A 12,491-nucleotide genomic window follows, 5' to 3' on the forward strand; every position below is an offset into this window, starting at 1 on the left:
TACATATAACGTAACATACTAGAGTCTACACATGATTAGAGTCTATGCTTCAAAATACAGTGCATACCTTGGGTGTCTACAAAATCCAACGATGACAACCCGGTTACAAAATTAGTACTTACTTAAGTACTATACGTAGCTAACCGATACCCACGCTCCCGAACGCTAGAATGCTAGTTTCGGCTACTCGAAGGACCTGAAAAATATTTGTATATTTGGGGTGAGACACCTCTCAGTAAGGAAGAAAACAACTTATATCAGTGTGTGGCATACAAGTGTTATTTCGACATAAAACATAACATGATACAGTTCTAGTATTTTTCACAATCCAGCTCCAGTACATACGATACCAAGCATACGGTCAGTATCGTCACACTCAAGCACCCGATAACCTGCAATAACCGAAGCCTCACAGCAATATCATTGCCAATACGGTGTCCACTCACACCCATCGTTGACCAGCCGAAACAAACAAGTGATATTTCACACCCTCGGATATAGAGTCAGACACTCTCACACATGGTATTTAGCCAAGATAAGACATTTTCCTACGGTAATTAGCTGAGACGTGGAAAATTTCATAAAACCTGGAACAATTTTGGAACTTATGTTCCTATACCCCTCATCTTGCGGTAATTAGCCGTCACAACTGTTTTACAAAACTTGGAACATTTACATACAATAGTTCATTCCATACTTATTTAAGTTTACAACAAATCATATAGTTTTCAATTTGAGAATATAGTTTAATACAAATATAGGTATGGTTATCTCATTACTACAGTTTTATACAACATAAGATTTTCCAACAGAAATAGAGACGATATCCGAAACCCCCAATTTTCCCCAAAACTATAACCTGAAAAGCTCTGTGCATTCTAACTATTTCCTGTATGTACAAATCAGCTAGCCTACTCAAGGAGTAGTTAACCTTCATCGGTATAAAGTGAGCAGATTTAGTCAACTTGTCAATGATTACCCAGATTGCATTCTGCCTGTAAAGCACTGGTGGCAATTCGGTGACAAAGTCCATGGAAATATGCTCCCATTTCCACTCCGGAATACTCAATGGCTGCAACGGCCTTGTCGGCCTCTGATGTTCAGCTTTCATCTATTGACACGTTAGGCACTGCTCCACGAACTGATCAATCTTCTATTTCATGCCACTCCACCAGAAGGACTTGCGCAAATCCCAATACATCTTCGTACTACCCGGATGTACCATATACAGAGAACGGTGCTCCTCCTCTAGGATCGTCCTCTTTATCCCTTCATCGTTTGGAACACATAGTTTGTTTCCAAACCTCAATATACCTCCCTAGGAGATGTTAAAGTCTGCAGCCAGCCCTTGCTGCACTTTCTCCATGGTCTCGACTAACTCCACATCACTAGCCTACGCGGCTTTAATCCTCTCAAATAACGTTGGCTGGATCACCAAGCTAGCAATGAAAGCTTGATGATTACCATCCACCAACTCCATGCCAAGGCTCTCTAGATCCTGTTTGATATGATGCTGACCTACTATTGCAGATACTGACGCGTGCTCTGAATTTTGACTTAACGCATCAACTACCACATTAGCTTTCCTCGGATGATAGCTAATGGTGCAATCGTAGTCCTTAATTAGTTCCAGCCACCTCCTATGCCTTATGTTCAACTCCTTCTATGTGAAAAAGTATCTGAGGCTCTTGTGGTCCGTGAAGATCTCACACTATTCACCATATAAGTAGTGTCTCTAGATCTTCAATGCATATACTACCGCTGCCAACTCCAGATTGTGCGCGGGGTAATTCTTCTCGTACTCCTTGAGTTGTCAAGAAACATACGCAATTACTTTCCCCTGTTGCATCAGCACACATCCCAACCCCTTCAGCGATGCATCGCTGAAAATCACAAAACCATCGTCCCCAAATGTGATGGTTAGCCGGAGTAGTGACCAGTCGGTGTTTCAACTCATGGAAACTCTGCTTGCACTTGTAATTCCAATCGAATCTTACACCATTTCTTATCAACCGTGTTAGAGGGCCAGATAACTTAGAGAATCCCTCCACAAACCACTGGTAATACCCAGCCAGTCTTAGGAAACTCCGACCATCTTGTACGCTCTTCGATTTCACCTAGTCCACCACTGCTTCTATCTTACCAGGATCAACTGAGATACTATCCTTTGACATGACATGGCCTAGAACGTAACCTGATTCAGCCAAAACACGCATTTCTTTAGCTTAACATACAACTTCTTCTCCCGTAGAACCTGAAGTACCAACCTCAGATGGTTTCCGTGCTCTTTCGAACTCTTAGATTATACCAGAATATCGTCGATGAATACCACTAAAAACTGAGCCAAGTATTCATGGAAAATCCTATTCATTAGGTCCATAAATACTACCGGGGCATTAGTCAACCCAAAAGGCATGACAAGAAACTCGCAGTGACCATATCTGGTTTGGAAAACAGTTTTCGCAACATCCTCTGTCCTAACTTTCACCTGATGATACCTTAATTATAGATCAATCTTTGAAAAGACCTACATTCCCTGCAGCTGGTCAAACAAATAATCTATACGAGGCAACGGGTATTGGTTCTTCACTGTTACCTTGTTGATCTCGTAGTAATCAATGCACATTCGCATTGACCCATCCTTCTTCTTCACAAACAATACTGGAGCTCCCCAGGGTAAAACACTAGGTCTGATAAAGCCTTTATTCAGTAGTTCTTGCAACTGCTCCTTCAACTCTCTAAGTTCAGCTTGAGCCATTTGGTATGGAGTTTTAGAAATTGGTGCCTTGCTTGGCAAAAGATCAATAGCGAACTCCACCTCCCGATCAGCAGGTAAATCGGGTAAGCCTTCTGGAAATACATCCAGAAATTCATTAACCACTCGAATATCTTCAAGTTTCAGATCATCCCAAGGTGGTTCCTTTACGCAAGCTAGGTACCACTGACATTCATCCAAAAGTAACCTTCTCTCCTACATAGCTGACAGAATCTGTGGTGTCGAACGCACACATGATCCCACAAACTCGTACTATTGCTCCCCAGGAGGTCTGAACACTACTACCTTCCTATTACAATCAATCACGGCATAACTAGAGAATAGTTAATCCATCCCTAGTATGACGTCAAATCTGCACATGTCGTACACTACTAGGTTCCTCGGTAGCAACCTTCCTTGAATAATCATTAGGCAATTTCCCAACTTCTTACTACAGATTGTTACACTCCCAGTCAGTGTAGCCATAGACAACCATTCATCCATCACTTGGGTTTCAAACCCACACATTTTCACAAAACTTGCAGATATAAAAGAATGGGTTGCTCTCGAATCAAATAAAACAACAGCTCTATTTGAAAGCAATAACATGGTACCCGTCACTACGTTTCCAGCATGTTCTGCATTTTCTGGAGTAAGAGAGTACACCCTTGCCAGAGCCATGTTTGCCTGATAGTTTCCCAGAGGCACTTGATTACTTCCATGGTTCTAGTTTTGTGCAGGCATATCGCTCCTCTGTGCTTGACAGTTTCGGGATATGTGGCCCAGTTTGCCACAGTTGTAGTAGTTACCCCAGAATGGCTGACATTCACCATCATGCCATTTATGGCACCTGGTGCATTGCACGGAAGATGGATCCCCCTGAAGACCTTGCCTTTCGGTATTTTGGCGATAGCCCGAACCATAGTTCTTCTTCTTCTTCCACTGTCCCGGTCGAGGACTAGTCTGAGAACCAAAAGATACCAGCCTCTTCTTTTATTCCTATACCACCTCATCCCTTTGGAGGTAAGCCTTAACTATGGTGGCTTTATTCACCAGAACAGAAAACTCTCGAATTTGCAGCATACCCACGAGCCTGCAGATGTCCTTCCTCAGATCCTTCTCGAACCTCTGAGTCTTCTAATACTCGTTCGAGATCAAATACGAAGTGAAATGAGATAGCTCAATATATCTGGTAGCATATCTCTGCATTGTTAAGATTCCCTGAGTCAGGCTCGAGAACTCATCAGCCTTCGCATCACGAGTGGAAGCTGGGAAGTATCTCTTAAAAAATACCACCTTGAAGCGGCTGCAAGTCATACCAGATGGACCAGCTCTCTCCTTCTCAAGAAGAGTCACCGTCGTTCACCATCTTTCAGCCTCTTCTACTAGATGAAAAGTAGAATAGAAAACCTTCCGCTAGTTAGTGCAGTGCATAACTTCTAATATCTTCTCAGTCTTCTGCACCCAATTCTCTGCTACTATCGGATCAGGTGCTCCCATAAACGTTGGAGGGTGTATGCGGGTGAACCTCTTTATAGTACAACCCATGGCAGTAGGAGAATGCTCACATCTCCTAACACTTCACCCGATCTCTCGCATAACTTGCCTCGTCAAACCCCGAGGCACAGAAGGAGACTCATCACTCGTAGTCCCCTCAGAACCACTATCCAAGTTGTTATCCTTGGGCTCCATTTTGAAAGTAAGATAGGAATTGGTTAGAATTCCTATATCATACATAGTTAACACAATCATTGAAAGCTAATCATGTTAACTACAATTCTCACGGGTCCAGGTCTATCCTACCACACCGACACGAAACCATTAATAGTTTCTCGTGATTTTACTGAAATCGTCATTCCAGGAAAAACACAGAACACCGCCAATGAGTCCCCATATAGCAACAAGACAACCCTCGACCTACTCTACCCATTTCCTACATACTATACTCTAGTATGTACGCATAACTACGCCTAACCAAGTCTACAGGACCTAACAACTAGGTTTTGCTCTGATACCAAGCTGTCACATCCTGAACCTGCAAATGGGCCCCAGATGTGAATTTAGTAACCTAACCTGTCTCTATATCAATTAAAACATACATGATACTACACCAAATAAGGGTCCGACCCTGTGGGGTACATGTAAACCCTATACACAATCACTTACACATACATACACATCAAATACGCAACGAAAATGTTCTTTCTAATACATACAACGTACCATACAAAAGTCTATGCATGACTAGAGTCTACACTCCAAATAAAGTGCATAACCCGGGTGTCTACAAAACCCAATGATGACAACCCGGTTACAAAATCAGTACTTATTTAAGTACTATATGTAGCTAACCGACACCCACGCTCCCGAACACTAGGATGCTAGTTTCGACTACTCGAAAGACCTGAAAAACATTTGTATATTAGGGGTGAGACACCTTTTAGTGAGGAAGAAAATTGGTTATATTAGTGTGTGGCGTACAAGTGTTATTTCGACATAAAACATAATACGATAGAATTCTCGTATTTTTCACAATCCATTTCTAGTACATACGATACCAAACAAATGGTCAGTGTCGTCACACTCAAGCACCCGATAACTTGCAATAACTGAAGCCCCACAGTGATATCGTTGCTAATACGGTGTCCACTCACACCCATCGGTGACCAGTCGGAACAAACATGCGATATTTCACATCCTTGGATATAGAGCCAGACACTCTCGCCCCCATGGTATTTAGCTGAGACATGGCATTTGCCCACGGTAATTAGCCGAGACATGGCAAATTTCACAAAGCCTGAAACAATTTTGGAACTCATGTTCCTGTACCCGTCAGCTTACGGTAATTAGCTATCACAACTATTTTACAAAACTTGGAACATTTACATACAACAATTCATTCTACACTTATTTGAGTCTACAACATATCATATCGTTTTCAATTTGAGAATACAGTTTAATACAAATACAAGTATGGTCATCTCATTACTACAGTTTTATACAACATACAATTTTCCAACAGAAATAGAGATGATACCCGAAATCCCCAATTTTTCTCCAAAACTATAACCCAAAAATCTCGCATTTTCACCCAATAGATTTTCCCAAATAAGTAGCCAAAATATACATACAAGCGTAAACTACATGCTTGCCGATTCCGGTTTAAAAAATAACTGATATAAACGGAATCCCCTTACCTTAACCTGAAAACCAAAAACACGAACTCTACGACTCCAAAACAGCGAACCGAGGTACCAAAACGTAAACAACGAAGAATAATATTTCCTTTCAATACTATTCTTTATAGATCTACTGGAATGAAAATGAAATCAGACCCTTACCTTGATTTTGGGTCAAAACCCGAAAATCCTCAAAATGAATTTTTGATCCGCTATAAACGTAGAGATTCTCCTCCTGATCCACAGAGAGAGAGAGAGAGAGGTTTTTGGTTTCTTCTCAATTAAGAAAAGCTTAAAGATATTTATAAGCCTTTGACCTAGCTAGCCTCGTCGACGAGCCATAGAAGGAAGTTTGTCAATGTCAAGGAGGCCTTATCGATGAGCCTTGGATTTCAGAATTTCCCAAAATCTCTTGGTATCTCCTCGTCAATGAGCTAGTGAATCTCATCACTGGGCTAAACAAGAGGCTTCATCGACGAGCAAAGAAGCCTCGTCAATGAGCCCTACAGATTTTTACCTTTTAAATTTTTATTCTTTTTCTTATTTATTTAATATACCTACCTTGGGTCGGGTTCTTGCAGCTTTCGTGAGACATTAGTCTTCATAAGATATCATTCATCCAAAATGTACAAGGTAAAGGGACTCAACTAGCTTATTTTTGGGTGAAAATAGAAACCTTGTATTTCTAATATAAATAACTTAGGTTTTGAATAAAGTTTCATAAGCATGCTTCAGTAAGTAAATCCATCTCTTATGGACAAGAGGTGTCTTCCTTAGTTACATGATTTTTGATGATGTATGTTTAAGTTTGGATACATAGTAAGAATATCTAAAGCATAGCATAACTTATCTCATACATGAAGTTGAGTTTTAGGGGAGTTAATCATAACAACATTAGTATTGTGTATCATACCAACCCTAAAATCATGTTGGAACGTTGATGTTGAATGGTTGATCAAAATTCAAAAGAATTCTAAAAGCTTGAAAATTCAGTCATCACCTGAAATTAGAATAGTGTTCCTGAGAGGGGGGGTGAATTGGGTTGGTTAAAAAATTTAAATTCTTTTCAACGTCTTACTTGTTTTAATGCAACAACAAGAATGTAAGTAAATCAATCAATTTATGATCTCAACCAAATCACACCACAAAGTATTGAAAGTTAAAAACAATCCAATCAACCACAATATGAAAATCAATCAATCATTCAAGAATTTGATGCTTTCAACTTTTGGTAGTAGCCCTGTATTTATTTGCAAGCCTTGCTTTGGATTGAATTTTATTGCGTTTCTCTTAATTACGATTTCCACAAATTAACCAACGTACTCCCTTGTGGGTTTCCTCAAACGGTTAATTGAAACGTACTTTATAAAATCAAGAGTCTTCTTTGAATTTTGTTTTTAAGCCCTGCAACCTGCACTTAGCATACACAAGAATATATATAGTGGTGAAAATAAAAGGAGTAGGGATGATAAGAACACCAAGTTTTACGAGGTCCGGCATATCTCCAGCCTATGTCATCGCCTTTGGTCAATTCCACCAAAGGATTCCACTATGTATGCTCCTTTTCGGGCGGAGCAAGCCTTTTACAATATTCCTTCTTTTTCAGGAAGAGAAACCTCTCCAAGAAATCAATGCACGCTTGGTACAATGAACCAAATTAGCTTTAAACCATCAAAATACAACAAGAAGGCTACAAGAATCTTAGTACAATGAAACTCTCAAAACAAAGCGGATAAGTTAGAGCACAGAATATACTTCAATCAAATAATAATAAAGAAAGTATGAAGCTCAAGTATAGAGATCACCAAGGGTTCTTTTAGTGAATGAGAAAACTCAATGTTAGAACCGTAGGTTGATGATTCAATAGCAATTTTAGAAGTTATCTCCTAAATGGAGTGTGAGCAATAGAGAACTTTGAGAGAGATTGATTGCTTGAATGCAAAAGTGGTGTGTGATTACTAGGAAATTAAATTCTTGGAATTAAAGGAGTATTTATAGGCATTTTAGGATTAGTTTCCTTGTTCCCCAAGTTACTTTGAGTGTCCACCAAGTTTTTATAATGTTCATAATTAAAAAACTAATTTAAAAAATTTTTCTATTGAAGTTTAAAATTTTGAAATCCTGTGGAGTCAGTTTGCTGGACAGGCGACTGGGTAGTGTATGTCACAGGGTCTATCAGCTGGACAGGCAGCTAAGACCCTTCTTTCTACCAGAAATTAAATTCAGTAAATTGTCAGTCGGCTGACTGAATCACGTTCAAAAAGTGTCAGTTGGCTAAGTAGGGCTAGTTCATTTGGTTAGTCGGCTAGGCAGTTTTTTTAACTGTTGCATTCTTATCAGTCGGCTGACTGATCCTTGTTCATAATGGTCAGTCGGCTGGGTAGGTTTTCAACATATTGCTTGTATCAGTTGGCTGAGCCATTCCAGGGTGTTCTGGTCAGCCGGTTGACCAGTCCATTCTTTTTCCAAAAACTTCCAATTTTGATTTGTAAACCCTTTTAATTTAAAAGACTCAAATGTAACTTTACAAAATCATTTGCCAGGGTTTTCAAAAACTGGTCTCTAATTCTTTGCACCCTAATGAGGTTCATATTTCTAAATTATATTAGATTTGAAGTACTTACAAACTTTACTAAATATGACTTCTTAAGTACTAAGTCTTCAAGTCTCTTGATGTTCATCTTGACTTCGAGTCTCACTTAGCCTTTAAGATTTTTCATTTGTCTTTTATTGCTTCAATACTTGGAGAAGCTTTCACTTGATTTGGCTTTGATTTCCAACTTGCTTCCATGACAAACATGAGTGTAGAGTTGTATAATCCTGAAATATAGTCTCTCAACAACACATGTTAAAACATCTTCATTTGTTATCATCAAAACAAGATTGAAAAGCCTAGTTTGGCCAACAATCTCCCCCTTTTTAATGATGACAAAAGAGGCACAAAGATGAGGATAAAACAAACTCCCCCTTACTATAAGCATTCTTTAACATGTGACATCAAATATGTATAGCATGTGGAAACGTTCAATATGCTCAAAGTCAAAGATAACAATATGCTCAAAGTCAAATAAGGCTTATCATTGTTCAACATGTTCATCATAAATATTCCATACACATCATAAATATAACATCTTTGCTTTTCACAATCTCTCCCCCTTTGGACATTATTCAAAAACAAGGGGAAAGAAACAAATAATAAGAAATAAGAAAAGCAACCAAGCTAAGTGTTTTGTCATACAACGTGCCAAAATACAATTAAAAAGTTACAAATTTCAAATTTTTAAGAAACAACATCAGTTTTCATCATTAGAATGATGTTCTTCTTCAGCGACATTCCCTTCTTCTTCTGAGTCATCTTCTTCTTCTTCTTCTTCTTCTTGAGAACCATGCTCTTCTTCCATGTCTTCCTTATCATCATCATCATCTCCATTTTTCGAGTCCTCATCATCACTTCCATCATCACTAGCAAGAGTAGAATTGATATCCATAGGATTAGTGGTACGAGAGGAACTAGCTAAGTGTTTCTCGATGCGACTCAAACGGTCATCAAGTGAGGAGTAATTAGCTTGAAGAGAAGAAAAGTTGGTTTGAAGGGATTGAAGCCCTGTTTGCATGTTTTGGCTAAAGTTAGTGAATTGCTCGTAGAATGGATTAAACCATGCAGGAGGAATGGTAATAGGAGGTTGACGTACTTGACCTCCACTTCCCTTTAGAATCCATCCATCCTCATACTTTTCATACCCCATTAATTTGAGAGTTGTAGAATTGAAAATATCATAATGGGTGCGTTTGACAAAGAAATTAGAAGAGGAGGATATTTGGAGTTTTGCAAAAAGTATATTTAGGATTCCTCTATAGGGAAAGGTAACTCGCCATGCCTCTACACGCGATATCATTTATTTAAGCATAAGACTCGGTAAGTCTAGTTTCTTGCCCTTGAGCAAGCACCAGAGGACAAAGCAGTCTGCATAGGAGATATATGCATGTGATCCAGCTTGAGGGAGTATATTATATGTGATGATTTATTGCAAAATTTGAGCTTGAAGATTCAAATGTTTATTTAGTGAAGGATTGTCAAAAGAAACGTGCTCGGTATCTAATACCAAATGAAGGAATTTTTCTGGAGTGAAATCCTATTCTAGAATCCAAGAAGTACCAAAAGTAGGATGTTCAAAATCTCCATTGGTGATTTTAAAAATTTTGGCAAGAGATTCGGGAGTGAGAGAGATAGATTTTCCCATCACTTTGGTAGAAAGTGCGTGTTCTTTCTTAACAAGATTTGCATAGAAAATTTTGACAAGGTTTGGGAAGTGTCCCTTAGCTTGATAGAGAACGGAATTTTTTCATCCTAGGGCCTTGAATAAAGAAATTATTTGTGGGAAATCAGATATGAAAAAGGAAGCATCAAGGACTTTACCTAGGATTGGGTCCGCTGTACTTAGATGATTTGAATAAAAGCTTTTGGTGTGTGGGGATACAAGCCATTGCTCAATTGAAGGATCTTCAGTGGGTTGAGATGAGGTGGAAAGTTTCTTACTTCCTATAGACTTGATCCTCGACATTGTGGAGATTTTCTATGGAAAAATGAAGGTGGTAGTGTTAGATTTTGGAAATGGAAGATAAGGTTTTGGTGATTTTGGGAGGAGGAGGAACTGAGGAAAGGAAGAGAAAGAGAGCATAGGTAAGTAGAAACCCTAGGTTAGTTAGCTGACCACTCGAATGACTCAGGTTTTTATAAATGAGTCTAGGGTTTTTCCGTTAGTCAATCAGCTGACTATAGGGTCAGTTGGCTGACTGCTTTCTATTTTAGAAACCATAGCTCAGTCAGTCAGCTAGGTCTTGGGTCAGGTGGTTGACTATAACACTCTTCTTATTCATTTGTTTAGTTAGTCAACTGGGCCTGTGATCAATTGGCTGACTGTTTAATCTTTCTTAAATTTTGAATTTTTACTCAATTTCTCTACTGTGCAGTAGGCCAAGCTCTCTTCTAATGTTTATGAATCTATCTTCTGAGAGAGGTTTAGTGAAGATATAAGTCCATTGATCATTTGTATTGATAAATTCAAGAGTTATGTCTTCTTTTTGAACATGATCTCTTAGAAAATGATGTCTTATGTCAATGTGTTTGGTTCTTGAGTGTGAAATAGAATTTTTAGATATATTGATCGCACTTGTGTTGTCACACTTAATTGGTATTGTTTGATAATCTAAATTAAAGTCTTTTAACTGTTGTTTCATGTATAGTATTTTTGCACAACAACTCTCGGCTGCTATATATTCAACCTCAGCGGTTGACAAGGCCATAGAGTTTTGTTTCTTTAAGAACCAAGATACTAATGATCTTCCTAAAATGTGACATGTGCCACTTGTACTCTTTCTATCAATTTTACATCCGGCATAATTCACATCTAAATAGCTTATCATTTCAAAATCAGTCTCCTTTGGATACCACAAGCCTAGATCAAGGGTTCCTATAAAGTATCTTATAATTCTTTTGATTGCAACTTGATGAGATTCCTTAGGTGCTGATTGAAATTTAGCGCATATGCATACACTAAACATGATACGGGTCTATTAGCTGTTAAATATAGTAAATTACCTATCATTCCTCGATAATGTTTTGTGTTTGCTGGTTTTTCCTTTTTATCTTTATCAAGGCTTGTTGAGGTACTCATAGGGGTTCCTATGGGTTTACTTTCTTCCATATCAAACTTTTTAAGAATATCTTTAATATATTTAGTTTGATTTTAAGAATGTTCTATTTTTGGCTTGTTTGATTTGTAACCTTAGGAAATAATTTAACTCTCCCATCATACTTATTTCAAACTTTTTTTTTTCATACATATGGCAAAATCTTTACATAGTTCTTCATTTGTGGCACCAAATATGATATCATCAACATATATTTGAACTATTAGCATGTCTTTGTTTTTGGTTTTTATAAAAAGTGTGATGTCTACCATTCCTCTTGAAAATAATTTTTTGAGTAAAAATTTACCTAGTCTCTCATACCAAGCTCTAGGAGCTTGTTTTAAACCATACAAGACTTTAGTTAATCTAAATGTTTTGGATCTTCAAACCTGGTGGTTGTTTTACATAAACCTCTTCATTTATATACCTATTTAAGAAAACACTTTTTACATCCATTTGATATAGCTTGAATTCCTTATGGGCTGCATAGGCTAGGAGCATTCTAATAGGCTAGGAGCATTCTAATTGCTTCCATTCTTGCTACGGGGGCAAAGGTTTCATCATAGTTAATACCTTCTTCTTGAATGTATCCTTGAGCTACTAGCCTAGCCTTGTTTCTTCTAACCACTATCCCATTTTCATCTTTTTTATTTCTAAAGACCCATTTAGTTCCTATGATTGAATGATCTTTAGGTTTGGGAACTAATTTCCATACTTGACTTCTTTCAAATTGATTAAGCTCTTCTTGCATAGCCATAATCCATGAATCATTATTTAATGCTTCTCTTACATTTTTTGGTTCATCTTGAGATAGAAAAGCATAATGGTTGCATATATTCTTTAATGATAATCTAGTGGTTATTCCT

The sequence above is a fragment of the Malania oleifera genome, chromosome 3 (assembly GCF_029873635.1).
Source record: "Malania oleifera isolate guangnan ecotype guangnan chromosome 3, ASM2987363v1, whole genome shotgun sequence".
In the NCBI taxonomy this organism is placed as follows: domain Eukaryota; kingdom Viridiplantae; phylum Streptophyta; class Magnoliopsida; order Santalales; family Ximeniaceae; genus Malania; species Malania oleifera.